Source organism: Passer montanus, unplaced genomic scaffold (assembly GCF_014805655.1).
Source record: "Passer montanus isolate IOZ18808 unplaced genomic scaffold, ASM1480565v1 scaffold33, whole genome shotgun sequence".
NCBI classification, from domain to species: Eukaryota; Metazoa; Chordata; class Aves; order Passeriformes; family Passeridae; genus Passer; species Passer montanus.
The window spans coordinates 6,999,086-7,014,644 of NW_024368041.1; the positions used below are offsets into that span (position 1 = coordinate 6,999,086).

Sequence of the window (15,559 nt, forward strand, 5' to 3'; positions counted from 1 at the left end):
TGGTTTTTAGCCCTGAATCATGAAGTTTACTTGTCAGTATGCCACTTCCTATTATATTCATGGTGTGTTTCTTATGATGCTTTTGATGTATTTCAGTGTCCTCTCCTTCCTCCTTTTCTTTAACCTTGGAGCTTCTTTACCAACTATATTCCACATTCTGGTTATCTGCTGTGAATAGTAGCTCTGCACTTGCCATCCTAAGTAAATGGGAGAGGGGTCTGGAAAGGGCACAGATTTCTGCTACAGCATCGTCCCCTGGAGAATTGAATTCAGTCTAGGAAGCAGACTGGTGAAAAGGGTGTCTTAATGAGCAGTCTTCAGAGAGAAGTTATTTCAGGTATTTCAGTCAAATAGCTCCGAGGACTTACAAACTGGGGCTAACAGTACCTTCACTTATGCAAAGATAGTGTCACTCTCAATGATCTCTCTCCATTCTTTGTGATAAAATATACACATAAAAACAGATCTTCTGTCTCTGGAGTAGATTATGCCCATGACTCCATTGGAGGAAGAGGCAGAAATGGGATTGTTTGCTCCCAGCAAGGGTAAGTGAGATGCTTAAGAAAGGCTGTGTTTCTCCCAGGCAGCTCTGGGGAAGGAGGGACATGAGCTCAGGCAGCAGCTTCTCACCTGGGTGCAGTGACAGGTGGATCTGCTGTTGGTGTCAAGGGTTTGCACAGCAGGGAAGAGACATCCCTGAATTCACCTCTGGGTTTGATAGACTTTTTGGTGGGCCTTCCTTCTGCAGGGAGGCTGTGTGGAGGCTTTGGCTGAGTCTTGGCAGTGGAGCCATGGAGTTGGTGTACAGTCACTGCTGCAGGACCAGTTGTACAGGCTCCAGGTTTTTCCCTCCCTGTTTAGTGAGTTCAAGTTGATGTTTAAACAGCTTCATCAGACCCTACGTTTTTGGTTTTTTTTAAATTTCTTTTTCGGAGCAGTCAAAGAGCACTCACCTGCATTGCTGCCTTCGGAGGGGTGGCAGTGCTGCCATCAACGGGGCTGTGGCAGAGCAGAGAGGACAGAAGTGCCAAACCATGGAGTGTGTGGATGGAAAACCCTGCACCCTCCAGGGCAGCATCATCCCTGCAAAAGAGAAGAGCCCTTTTGGGCTTAAAACACTGATGAATGTGACTCTGAGCAACTCTTGATGGAGTTGAAGATGTCCCTGCACATTGCGGGGTTACACTAGGTGACCTTCAAAGGTCCTTTTCAACCCAAACCATTCTTTGAATCTCTGATTCTCTGACTGTAAGTTCTCCTGAGTCTCACAGTCTTTGTATGTAAATACACTATTTAACTGCATTCCCTATAGAGTGGTATGTGGCTAGGAATTCCTTTGATGCCTTTAGATGCTAATGTAGTGATAAAACAATCCTTTCTTTTTCCCTTGTTTTTCTCACAGCATGTAAGCTCTTCAGAAAATCGTGTCATTAAGTATTTAAGAGCCTAGAAGTGATTAAAATAAAAACATTGTTAGCAATAAATGAGTGAGAAGAGGTGCAATACTTTGTCAGACTTGGAATAAAAATTCATAAATATCCGGAATATAGGAAGGTTAGTTGAATTTGTGAGCACATCCAGGCATCAAAATAATGGGGGTTATTTTATATAATAATATATAAATTATTTTTTATATAATATATAACCTCCATCCTGGGGAAGTTATCCATCCATGCAGCTGAGCTGGACCGTGGCTGATGCTTTGTTTGTGTGAGGTGCAGGGCTGGTGGGAGGCAGCTCTGGGGTGAGGAGCAACAGCTGATTCCCTGCAGCTCTGTGCTTGTTTTGCAAATGTAGACAGGGTTGTGCAGGAGCCAGACGTCTTCAGAGGTCTTGTTTTTTGTGTTTCTATTTTCTTCCTCTTGAGGTGGCTGCAATAATATTCACTAAGGATGGAGGTGAAAGGAGAGTGGTAGGAAAAGAGACTTGGTAGGACTGAATTGGTTTTGTTTAGCAGAATTAAAACTAAATTGGTGCATGGTCAGGAGTCTCTGTGAGTGAAAGACAGTGAGAAAAACATCTGTTCACAAACACCTGGGGTGGGACAGGTAGAGCTGGAGTGCAGTCCCTGATAGGAATCCTTGCATCAGCAGAAAAAGGATTTACTCTTTGATATCAGCAAAAAAATGAGTCCTGGCGTGTAACTTAATAGTGTAACTGTGTGATGCAATAAATAGAACCTTTCCATGCTGATTTAATTAAACCAACGCAACATCTATGTTTAGACGATGCCAAGTCCTACAGTGTTACAAAATCTTTTCTAATAATAGTATTTTTTTCACCTCATGAAGGTCCTGATCACTGAGCTGCAGGTTAAAGCTGCCTGCAACAGCAGGGCAGGCGTTTATTTGCATCTGACAAGTCAGAATGAGTCAAGATCATTCCATGGGCTTTGGTTTAATGGCAAACACTTTGTTATTATTTACTGAATATTGAACATGTGCCCTTAATAAGGAGGACCTTTCAAAAAAGTAACAGGAAGACAGAGCCCGATGTGCCAAAACGTTTCTGTGCTGGTATTCCCAGCTCTGTTTTGAAATCTTCACCTCAGTTGCCTTTGCAGAGCCTTGTGCCAAACCCGGAGCACGTGGGGCTTCTCCTGGGCTCCACAGGGCTGCTTGGACCTCAAGCCAAGTGTGACAGTGCACAGGGAAAGTCATTACCACTGGGCTTCTGTCCTGTTCTGGCATGAGGAGGCAGCCACCAAGGACTCAGCTTTTAAAGGAGCCAGATATTAAGCTGGAAATGAGTCAATCCTGCAAGGGGTAACTTAAGCTCATTAAAAAATGTCTTTTTCCTTCTTGGCCTTTACTCCCTTGCTGCTTCTCAGCAGCTTTGTCCTGATTTGCTTTGCCCACAGCAAATGCTCCCAGCAAGAGCAGAGTGTGGTTTCCTTTGGGTTGAGGAGTTGAGGTCCAGAGGGATGCAGAGAAGGGCTCAGGAATGTCCATTTTTGGCCAGTAAATCAATCTGGTGCTCGTGGGGCTGGTGCTGTGTTCATCCAGTGCCACAGGGATAAAACTTCATCAGCACTGGAGCCATTGGCTCAGTTTTTGTCCCACCAGTGCCTTCAGAGGACCAAGCCCATCATCCCAACTCTGCCTTGTCAGAGCTGAAGCAGGGGCAGCATAAATGGCATAAATGAGGACAATGATGGTGTAAATGGGGACAATTGCAAATCCATTTTAATAGAGGGATTTCAGGAGGCTACACTGGTGGGGGGTTGATTAAAGCAAGTGTCAACTGTGACCAAGATGCCTGGAGTTGTTTGGTTTCATCTTTGAAAAGTAAGGGGCTTCTGTTCTGTGGTTTGTTTTTTTTTTTTTTTAATAGCATCCAATTAATCTCTCTGTTAGCCACTTTTATAATTTTAGCACAACTCCTTTGCTCCTGGAGTGATGTAGCCTTGTGAGAATTTCAGCATTTATTTGACTACAAAGCATGTTGTTAGCCTGCGTGGTGACAGCCTAGATCGTGAAGGCTTAAAGAATAGGTCTGAGATAAAGAACTGAAAATGTAATGAGCAGGAGGATTATTTTTGCAGCTGGCATAGTGATTTTTCTTTCCTTTCATTGTAAGCTGGTAACTAATGCTGTAGACTGAAAATCATAAACAAAAGGTAGCAAAAAGAGTCTGCAGGGTTCAGACTGAGCCCTGCTCTGGGAAGCCAGGATGGTTCATGGTGACCAAGCCAGGTGTGGGAGCTGTGGGACATTTTGGTTAAGGCACAAGGCGAGTTTGCAGTGAAATTTCCCAGTTTTCTGTGAACTGCAGCAGTGCAGCAAGCAAGCCTGGCACTGGGCTGTGTGTTGATATGCAGTGGAGCAGCTCTGGAGATGGAGCAGCAGCTCCATGTCATTCATGTGAGGGCACCTTGGGGATAGTGGGAGAGCCACCGGTGGCAGAGCTGCTTTGTGCCAGGGGCCAGGGAAGGGAAAGAGGCTCTTGCTTGAGCCTGCTGGCAGCATGGGAGGAGAAATGGTGCCCACCTGGGTGTGAACAGTAGGCTAGAAGGGCTTTCCTTCACCCAGGCGTGGGAACCTGACTTTGATTTTGATGCACAGGTCTTGACTTCCTGTGGTAGTTGAAGCTGATGATAGATAGAAGATATAATTGAGAGCCTATTTTAGAAAAGCAAGCAAGCAAACAAAAAAAGTGCAAAAATCCATTTCCTCATCTGTTTAAAGGGTTACAACGTATCTCTGCAAGATTAGCCTTGGGACCAGCATTTCTAAAAAAAGCCAGAATGCCCAGTCTCCTGCGAGAGCAGGAAGCATGAAGTGTTATCCTGAAGCGCTGCCCCTTGCATTTCTGTGTCCACTCAGTGGATCTGCAGGTCTGATTTTCCCCTGATGTACATCTCATGCCATAAGTGTTCAGCAGCTGACATCAGGCTGGTCTTTTTTGCATGTCTGTCACTGAGTATCCCCACTCTTGGATCAAAGAGTGGTCCAGGTGGATGTTCTCCTACCAAGGAGACTGATTGCATCTGAGAAGGAGCACGGTCATTGGCTTGAGCTGCAAGTGGTTCAAGGCTGAAATGGTCCTTCTTTGTGGACTTTGTTTCTCTGTCACCATTCAATTTTTCTGGGTGAGGCAATCCAGTATCTCTTAAGAATCACACTCTTCATTCATTGTAAAACATCTTTTTCCAAGAGAAGGATGTGTGAAATGCTGTGTCCCCTATTAGAGGTGATTTTGATAGCACGAAATAGAATTTTTTTTTTTTTGGTACTATTACCTAAGTTGGAAAACATTTGTGTCTTGAATACTATAAAAAGATGAGTTAATATTTATCTTACAGTTTGTTCCTTTAGTCTTTTTATGTAACAGTCCGCCATTTATTGGAGAGTATCTCCCCCCCTTCTCCTTAGGGAACGTTTTCAAGATTTTTTTTCTCTTAATGTATCTGTGTCAGTTGGTGCAGATGGAGAATAAGATTATGAAATTTTGCTTTGAAAATGGTCCAAGGTGACATTAGGTGCTTAAAATGTCAGATTGTGCGACATTCACTTAAGATTTTGCTTTTGTCTTCAAAAATGGTTAAAAGAAGGGGATTAATTGTAAAGCATCTTAGCAGTATTTCAAATTATAGCATCCCAGCTTGTGATCCTCATGTGGAGTCATTTTGTGAAGTCGAAAGAGCATAGTCATGACCTGCATTTTGTGTGAGAACTCGAGCTGTAAATATACAGTGTGTTGGTCACTTGGGTATTGGTTCAGGTTGGTGGGCAGACCCATCCCAAGTGTGGGTGAGGAGTCCTGGATGGATGCAAGGGACACAAATTTGTGTGATGATACCTTCACTGGAACAGCTAGACTTACACTTTAAAATGTACACTTTATTGTGAAACTGTTACAAGCGTTCTTGGAAGCATTTTGGTGTTGCACTTCATGCCTTACCAAACAATGCATCTTTGGGCAGAGTGTAGGTTGGAACTCCCAATTTACCAGGCAATGCTTCTGTGCTTGTCTTTTTTCAACCCTCCCCTTTTCGTTGATGCCCTTCTGCATCTTTGGGCAGAGTGTAGGTTGGAACTCCCAATCTACCAGGCAATGCTTCTGTGCTTGTCTTTTTTCAACCCTCCCCTTTTCGTTGGAGTTCCCAGAAAGGATTTTGTGGATGAAAAATGGTAGGGTAAGACCAGATGAGTGGTTCTTGCCTCCCTCTTGTTTACCTCAAATATTCAGGCTTTGCATGTGCACATGTTTTTGCCTGGTCACAGACTGGAGGAAAATCTGTGAAGTGCCCTCCCCATGTGAATCATCTCCCAGCCATAGCTGCTTTTTCTTTATCTGGGAGCAAATCCCCAGCTCCAGGGACTGCTTGAGATGTTGGCCAAGCTTGCGAAGCCCTCAAAAGCAGCCAGGTTACTCCAAAAACTTGGTGTTGCTGAGTGAGGAGAAAAAGGCACAGCAGCCTTTGCATTTTTTTTTCCTTTGTGTTTCTTTGGGAAATGATTTGTTTTGTTTATTTATCTTTTATAAGGACTTAAATATTATGGGCATGATATAAGAGATTGTTAACTGTTATCCTGCCATAATTCCATAAAGCAAACAAGTTCATGATTCCTCACTGATACAAAATACAAGTCCTATTGACCCAGAACTCCGTGATTTTGCCACTCTCACTTCTATGTCAGATTCAGTCTAGAGCTGTTCTAAAGTTTCATGCCTAAGAACAGGAAGCCAAGGAGAGGTTTTGGAGGTGGCTTGAGCTGGTTAATCAGCTGAATGTTATTGCAGGGGACAGTCTGGGCTTGATGCTGTCCTTTTCCTTCTTCCAGTGGTGGTGCTGAGCCTGCTTTGGCTCAATAAATCAGGAGAAATGCAATCCCTTGTGGTAGCTGAGATACCCATGGCAGCAAACTGCTGCCTTTCAGGAAATACACCTGCAGCCATTTGCTGGAGAATTTGTAAAAAGCCAGAAAGGTTGAATAGTTTTCTCTTTTTTTCTCTTTCTATTCTCTGTTGGATAACATTGACCTTGATAAGCAGTCTCAGTGTCTGGAGATGTTCTTCTGCATGGAGATGTAACAAAGCCATTTTGGGATGCTGACCTTGTGTTTTGATGGGGATTTTGGTGTTGGCAAACTGAGCACATACTGCTCACAGTGCCTGGTGGCAGGAGCAGCAGACACAAATGCCCCAATTGCATTCTTGCCCACAATAAAGTCACTACTGGAGCTTACTGCAATGATCCTGAGATTTAACAAGTCCCTTACTGCATTTAACTCACATGGCTGGGTTGTAATGAACATGTTAGAGTGTAAAAAACCCAGCCTTTTCCTTCAAATAAAACACAGGCACAGAAAACATCCCTTGTTTTTTAAAATGAGCCATTGCACTCGGGGCCCTTTAACATTCAAAATTTAACAGGTGGGACTCCTTCTCTCTTCCTCACATATTTTTCAACTAATGAGGAACAAGTATTTTCACTCTTTTTGTGTGTTTATTAATCATTTGGGGGTCTGTCTATTGCAGGGCAGACTTTGCTCATTGCTGGTTTCCTACAGCTGTGTTGACAGGTTCCTGCTGTCCCTGGAGAGGAGCCGTGGCTCAGGGTGCTGCTCTCGTGTTGAGGGTGATGCCTTGTTTGCTCAGAGCTGACACGTGCTCAGCCCGTGGTGTTTTTGTGTGTGAGTGATTCAACCCTTGTTGTGTACGAGTAATGGAGTAGTTCTTGTCAAGGGATAGGGAAGATGAATGTGTTTTTCAAGTGCTGGCCCATGACTTGAAAAATCTGGATGTGTTTCAGGGCTTTGCTGCCAACCTACTCTACTGCATGACCTTCAGTGAGTTGTTAAGGGCAAGACCTCTACTGTTGGGGCTGGGGAACACTCATGGACAGTCAGCAACGAAGACCCTCCCTCCAGTCTGAGGGGGAAGCAGCAGTGGAGTGAGCTGGAGTGATGTTCTCTCCAGTAGGCAGTGTGCTCAGTCTTAAAAACCTGGCACATTTTAAGGGTAGAGTCCAGAGAACTGGAAACTTGTCTTTTCAGGCATGTGGTGGGCACAAGGGTTTGAATTTCATCTGCCTCTCAAACAGGGTAGCAATGAGACAGTGTCTTCTCCTTACATCAGGGGGTGGAAGGTACTGAGGTTCCTCCATCCCACAAAGGAAGATGCTTAAAATGAACATTAATCATCTGTCATTGTTTTATCTGTTACAATCTGACTAGAAAAGCCCATATGTTTATGTAAAAACCTAACTTGTGCAAGATGCTGGTCACTGAACTCTTGCATAGCCCGTGAGTCCTGCTGCCATCCAGCTGGCCTCGAAGGCAGATGATGGGAGTGCTGTGAGAGGTGTGGTGTATGTGAGATGGGGGGAGATATAAAAGATAGAGAACAAAAAAAATTATGTTTTCACTTGCTGGACAGTGAGGACTGCTGGGCTCATCTCCCAGGAGAGCTGAGCAAAGTACATATTGACACATCCATGTTGGAGCCTGGAGAAAAAGCCCTGCTGGTGCATCAGGCACAGCAGAGTGAGGGGCTGGGCTGGTGGGACAAGCCTCATTTCTCTGGAAACAGAGATTCATCTCAGTTTGCATGCTCATATTTTACAGGTAATTGGATTGTGGAGAAATGAGTTAGCTCGAGGATTTTGGGCAGGTGTTCTTGCTGTAGAGAAATAGGTTTTACAGGCGTTTTCCGTGTCATAAAGTTATCAAGAGTGGCTGAGATTGGCTATGTAATTAGTGGGATTGGAGTTATTTTGGGAGATTCAAATCCTTTTCCAAAATGTTTTTATCAGCTCAGGGACTTAGGTCAGACCTTCTTCAGCTTCAGTTCATTTATGTGGGGGGGAAGTTAGGGAATATTTAATTTCCTAGCCCTCCCCATCACTGGGAAAACACTAGAAGCAAGGATAAGGCATTTCAGATTTCTTTTTCCACGAATTAGCAGACATCAAGTCTGCAGACTTCCAGTTGGCTTGTACCGATTTGCCTGCTGGGTGTTGTAGAAACAAAAACACGTTGTAGGCACACCAGATTTGTGTTGGTGATGGTGTTGTCCCCACGACTCAGCTTAGCCTGGGTTATGCTAAGGTAATGGTGCATCTTTCCTGCAAAGAAAGCAGTTTTGATTATTTTCCCTAGGGAAGAATCGTTTTGGTTCAAAGTAGATTTTGTACGTGAGGTGACTTAAACATGATCAAAGTCACTAAAATTTTATTTCAAATAAACATGTGACTCTCCTAATCAACCCTTTAAAGAGAACATCTGGGGAAAAAAAATGTCAGGGTTTTGTACATTTAATTATTCACTTGATTTTTCCTTTTTAAATATCTGATGACGTTTCCGCTGTTTGAGGGTAGATAGGACTTTATTGACACAATTAGCAAAACAAATGATTATCACACCTTTTCCTTAGCCCTGTCCTATTTGATCTATTTGCTTGCACTTTCATTACTCCTTTGCTTGGTTACATTATACACAATGTTATCACCTTCTTGTGCTTCTGCAGCTAAAACAAAGTGAAAAAACCTTTTTTGGCTCTCAGCTGCTCTCTGCTGTTTTCTTTTTACAGATGAACTAGAAAGCAATGTCAGGCAAAGAGTTATTTGAGTTTCCTTTCAGCACTTGCTGGGCATTATATCCGGGCCTGGCACTTGCCTGTGTTTATGCGACAGCTTTCATATTTTAAAATAACAAACAAAAATCCCAGCAACTCTACTCCCAGCACAATTAGTAAGATCAGATTAAAAGAATTGAAAAAACAAACAACCAAAACCCCCCAGATCATGATGGGTTTATATACGTCAAATACTAGAATCTTTATGACTAATTCCTTGGGTATTTTGAGCCACTTTGCTGGGATGTGTTTATTTTCTCTGAAAGCAGAGGTGGGAAGTGTGGCTCTGTCTGGTCGGAGGTCACATTGGGTTGTTGTACTGAAGGGCAGAGTGTTTCTGCTATGTCACTGGTGGGTTGTGCCAGACTTTGCTGTGGGTTGCTGAAGGTGTGATTCTCCTGATGGTGGAGAGACATTTTCCACTGAGGTCAGGAAGGCAGATGGTGCTGCTGGCCTGCTGCCTTACAACCCCTTCCATCCTCCTCTTCCCTGGTAGTGAAAATACCTCATTAGGTTTAGGAGGTGTGGCAGAAAGGAGAGGGGAGGAAAACTCTGTTCTTTCACCTGACAAAAAGAAAAAGAATAGTTTTGGAAAGATCTGTTGGTTAGGTGAGAACTACTTTCATTTTCTGGCTTCTCCTCCTTGCACATCCCCTAGAAGCTATGAGGCATCTGGAGGTGTTGCTCCATGCTGTGTCCATGCTCACTGTTACATTAATTTCAATAAATCATGCAAATGAAAAAAAAAAAAAAGAAAAAACCCTAAAACCTTCCTTCTGTGCAAAAATAAATCAAAATGTTAAAGTTTGCAATCCAGATTTTTGTCCAATGTGAAAAGAGCTGTTGTGTAATGGCCTGTCCCTTTCTTCTCTCTGAAGGTCCCAACCCCATGTGTCCCACTTGTCTGGAATAACCTTTGGAGTCTGGCAGTCTGGTCCTTTTCATAGCTCCAGAGGATTTTTAGGAGCATGGGGAGCATGGGATGCATGGACCTGTGGACCCACAAAACCATCTGGAGAATGCTGGCTGTGGATAAAAGCATCTGGAAGTTTCTACCATCTTTTTACTCTGTTTTTCCCTGGGTCACCCTGTGTCATTTGTGGCCCTGTCCTGAGGATTACAGCTTACAGTCACTTACTGGAATACCTCCTCATGCATCTTCTTGAAATGGAGCCATTGCTTTACCCAGCTGGAAGATATTTTCTGTTCTCCCAGAGCTTTTCCAGTGCAGCAGCAGCACTCCTGTCCAGCAGGTATGTAAATGCTTTTTACATTGACTGCCCAGTTTGCTTTCTTGATCTTCGGTCTTTTTTTTTCTTACTAGCTTGTGCTAAAGGTAAGACCTACCAAAGGCCCTGGTGCCATACTCTAAGAATGACTTTTCTTTGTTGGAACAGACCCCATTTGAGATGTAGGTTCTTGTGGAACAGTAGTGTCAGCTTCTGAAGGTTCTGATGACCAACCATAGCCTCATAGATGAGGGAAAGGATGGATCTGATGCTCTTCATTCTTGCACCTGGATCCTCCAGGACTTTTGGGCAGCTGTGTTTGTAACCCACAGCTGCCATCAGCTGTGTGCGGATCAGCTTAGCGGGCTTTATCGTCTCACTTCAAAAAAGATGACACAAATGTTTTTTCTCTTCTTAGTTCAACAGAATTTCTGCTGAAGAACGTAATTTTGAGGATGACTTACCCCATAAAAAAGGAGATGCCATTAGCTCTAAAATTAAACTATTCCTATTCCATATAGATATGTATAACTCAATAGCACTAGTGATAACAACCAAATTTGCATCACTAGAGTAATTTACAATGAATTAGATGTTTTTGTGGAGGTGACAAGTTTTTTTCCCATTCTTTCTAACAGAGAATTATTGGTTTTGGTGTCTCTGGATATCAATTTGCTGTGAAAATCATTCTTTTTGGCACTTGTGCTGGTTTGGTCAAAGGCTCAGGGTTCCTTCTACAGAGTAGACAAAAAATTAGCTCTTTGTCTCTAACTTTTATTTTCACCATACAAAGAGGAGGCGATGAAGGAAAAGGGTTGAAAATGCTTTGATGTACATTTATTCTGCATTCCCCTCAGCATTTGTGAGGCATTAAAAGTTTCATCTTCTTGCATGGTAAGCACAATTTTGCATCAGAGGAAGGAAATGAGAGGGGTAGGGTGGATAGAGCATGTTCAGTGGGAAGCATAATCAGTTGCCTCACGCTTCAGTTTGACTGTGACTCGTAGGCCAGATGGAGATTGTAGACAGAGATTGGGATAAAGATGTTCTTTGCTTTATCAATGAGCAAAGTCAAGTGCTTGCTGTGCTTGTAAGAGAGGCTGGAGCTAACAGTGGGGATTTGGAGGTGGAAGCAGCATCCTGCCAGGCTGGTGGGGATGGTCCATGCTCAAGCCCCAGCAGTGTAGTCATGTGCCAAGGCAGAGCCTTCTCCAGCAGCACTGCCCGGAGCTCAGCCCAGCAGGGCCAGACCCTTCCGTGTGCTTGCATGACTTTGTGCTCTGCTGCAGAGACATCCCCTGGAACCAGCTCTTCATTTGCAGATAGTTTTCCTTCCTCAACCTGAATTAACAGTTATCCCATCACTGAAATCCCTAGTGTTTTATTAACTAGCTCCTAATAACTTCTAAAGCACCTAAGAAAGACAAATCTCTTGCAGTTGTTCTTTTTATCTACAATTAAAGCAAACACCACTAATATTAAAAATCCTTTTTTTTTTTTTTTTTGTGGTCAGCTGTTTGACAGAGACATTGCAAACCAGATCTCTCCCCTTGTTGCTGTAAGATGTGAAAAGGTCCTATGTCAGCAGCAGTGGAATGAGCTTTATCTTTTATGAGTAACTGGGAGCGAATGGGGCATCAATTGCTCTGCTCTGGTGCTGCCAGGCCCTTTGGTGCCTCTGGACACTGAACAAAACCTGCCTGTAACCCGGATAACCCAGAGCAGCCCCAGGGTGCTTGACCTCTGCATTGCAGGGTCAGCGCTGACAGTGAGCAAGGAGAAAAGCCATGGTAGGTGGACCCTGAATTTTGTGTTCTGCTCGGCCCCTTGCAGTGTGACTCCCATGTCACACACAGTCTGGCAGGCACCTGGCACTTCTGGGCCACCTGGGAGTGGCCCAAGAATTAGAGCTCGGCCAGGAATGATGCTTCAGTTGTAAATGTGCAGCTGTCCTTTACAGGGATGAAAAATCGTCTCAGGTTTTCTTCAGAGCAGGTCTCACCCTGCATAGATGTGGGGCAGCTTCAGAGGATAAGTAGTTTAAGGGCTTTGCTGTTGGTCAGCGTGAGCATCCAGGCAGGGGGGCTGCTGGCTGCATCCCTTGGTGCTAATTAAAAGATTAACCCCATTAGCATTCAAGAGTTTTGCTGGTAAAGTAGCAAAGATTTGCTTTGAGTCAGGTTGCAGATCCTTGGATCAAAATGTCCTTTAAGGAGTTGGTCTGTATACAGATGCATGTTATTAATAATAATAAAAAAACCCAGAAAGCTGCTATTTGGCTGCCTTTGAGGGTTATGTATGTGGGTGTGTATTTCAAAAGCACATAACTGATTATGAAAATCATTGATGGTCTAAGTCAGTATTAAGGATGGTTGGATGACAGTGAAAAGCAGCCCTGGCACATTGCAGGGATGTTCTTGTCATGACTAACCCCTCTCACTCTCACTCCTACGGAATTTTTCAGTGCCCAGCACAGACCAGCACTGAAATTGCAGGTTTGCAGAAGTTTTTAAATCTCTCCCCAGCTGGCAGCAAATTAAGGAATTGCAAGTATTTATTGGTTTAAGGATAAAATATAACCTCAAAGCTATAAAAAATTTTGACAATGAGGCTTTTTTAAGGGAGTCTTACTTTCTTTATGGTTTTGTGAGTCAAATGTGTTGAAGCCTGACAGAGGAAGAGGTTTTAATCTACAGGTGCTGTCTCTTGCTTGATGGTTTCCTGCTTCTAAAATTACTTCCAGGTTTTTTGGAATTGGGGCTGAAGCTAGTTTCAACTTTCAGTTTGTGGGCAACCTCGCTTACGACTTCAGCAGGCTGGATTTGTGAGGGTTGGGGGCAGCAAATGCTAGTGCTTTTAAAGATTCTTATTTTGGCTGCCAAAAGTCCATTTGCCACTTTTAAAATATTTACAGCTGAATCTTTGAATTCACATCTTCTTTAGCTTGAGGAAAGTGCTGAAGCTGAAATTTTGCTTTGATGTTTCTTCCCCTGTCCTGCATGGGGAGGTTGGAGGAGAGCATGCCCAGGGTGAAGGATGTTGATTCACCTGTGCTCATCCTGCACAGGCTGACTTTTGCTCATTGTGCAGCAGTGAAAGTCAACATGAACAAAGCAAATTAAAGCTGAATGTCAGTCCTTAGTTTATGCTAAAAACATCAACCACTTTTGAATTGTGCATTTGCTCTCCTTTAAAGGTTGTGTCTCCTTTGGGGCACTTATTAATGAATGCCATTTGTGCCCAAACTTTGTGCCCTTACTGCAGGGCATGTAACTGGGGATACATTAGGCCATATTTCTGTTTATTTATATAAGTAAATAAATATTCATATATTTTTAAATATCTGGAATTATCCTCCTAGTATGTCTTTAATGATCCTCTATTGATTGCTTTAAGACCTTGCTTGGAATTTTGTATTAACCAAAGCATCCCAGTCATTACTTTCAGAATAAAAATCTTTCTTTATGTGTGATTGTTGCTTTTCTTTATGTGTGATCTTTGCTTTTCCACGCTTTTCCTGACTTACTGTGCACAGTAAATATTGAGCTATCTGCTGACTTGCTGTGTTCTTCAGGTTGCAAAGAAGCAGTGACTTATCATGAGACATATTGTTAATGCCAGCAAGAAAGCAAGAGGTGTATGCTTGGCTTCTGAATCCTGTGTGTTGCTTTGAGGGGCTCTGTGCAGAGCTGGAGGTGCCAACAGGCTGTTTTCTGGTGCTCCCAGCTGCTGGGCAGCATTATGAGGATTAGCATTGAGGAACTCTTAGCGAAATTTGTCTCATGCCACGAAAATGTAAAGCCTCCAAAGCTGGCTGGCATCCCAGGGCTGTGAGAGGCCCTTGGAGGGGCTCTTGGTAAAGTGGCAGGATTTGCACTGCTCCCCCTGTGAAGGGGACATGATCTGAAGAGTTTCTGATGAAGCTTTAATCATCTCCAAGCTGGTTTGGTTGCTTATATAGGGCAGCAGACAAAAATTCCTGAGCAGAGTGGCTGCTATAGGGCCAGTCTGCCACCATGGGAGGGCATCTACCTAATCTTCTTGTCCTGCAGTGTGGAGCCCAGTTCAGAAAAACAAAATGCCATTTTTGGGCAATATTGTATTCTCAGGGTGTTTCCTGACCTAGAATCAAACCCAGCCTCCTAGTTTTTCCCTGGCACTGATTTTGGGTATCCTGTGATTTTGCTGCTGTACTTTTGCAGGGTACCATCATTGTGCTGCCTCCTCTTTGTCTCTGCAGTGTCAAAATCAGGAAGTCAGATTAGAGGCCTGGGGCTCCAGCAGCAGAAACAGGGCCTGAGTGTGTGCAACACAACGAAGTACCTGTATTTATAACAATTATTGTAGACAGCTTGGGGGATGAGGCACAGCTGCATTCCAGCCCTGGTGCCTCTGGATCTCTTACTGTCCTGATTAGAAGTGTATCTTCACCCCAGGCTCAGCAGCCCAGTTTGCCTGGCTGGGGGCATTCCCTGGAGAGCTGAGTGATGCTGGAGACCCCACACTGCCCTGGCTTGGCCCCCTCCACAGCTTGGATATGCCCTCCTGCCCCTGGCAGCATTCTTGAGGCACATGGATGTGGGATTGCCATCATCCTCCCCACTGGCACTATCTCTTGGCTTTCATTAAGCTTTTTGCAGAGAGCAGCTCTTTGTGGTGGCCCCTGGGCCGTTTTATCCAGGGCTCCATTTGTATCACCATCAGGTGGTTTCTGTTTGACCTTTGCCTTGCTTAAAAATTAAGTACCAAGGTACTAGGAAGAGAAGTAATTTCCCAGATAAGCACTTTTTCCCTGCTCTTCTGTAGTTCATGGGGGAGCTGGCTTACCCTGCCTGTGGATGACTAAGGAGGAAATTCTTTTTTGGTTAGGATAATGCTGACAGTTCACTGGAATTTTTTTTATCATGGGTTTATCACTTCCTCCCTACGAATTCTTATGTGCAGGGCAGGAAAAAAAATAGTGGTGACCACAAGTTATGGAATTTGCTTTCTGTGGAAAAGATGCTGAACAGGTAAATGATGCTGCCAGGTTTGCCATGGTTTACTCGGAGGATTCGCTTCATATCCAGTTATATAAACAGGCTGGGTGAGAGTCATGAATATTCTAGCAGCTATCATCTTTCAAATGTGTTTTTTTAATGTTGGAGTTAATTAATGCTCATATCTCTTGAATATAGATGAGTGTAAGCCTGCTCATCTTTCAGGTGGGGAGGAGGTTTGGATTTATCACTTGTCTCTCAGAGATGGCA

General features: G+C 43.7%; 1 long non-coding RNA gene across 2 annotated transcripts in view; it reads left to right on the plus strand.

Moving 5' to 3' along the window:
- The first annotated feature begins 9,502 nt into the window (after positions 1-9,502).
- Positions 9,503-15,559, plus strand: part of LOC120505186 — an 88,481-nt gene continuing 82,424 nt past the window's right edge. The window contains exon 1 of one of the 2 annotated variants that reach the window (XR_005628180.1): positions 9,503-10,334. This is a non-coding gene — a long non-coding RNA (uncharacterized LOC120505186). The remainder of the gene's footprint in view (positions 10,335-15,559) is intronic. The other variant, XR_005628179.1, reaches the window with a different exon arrangement.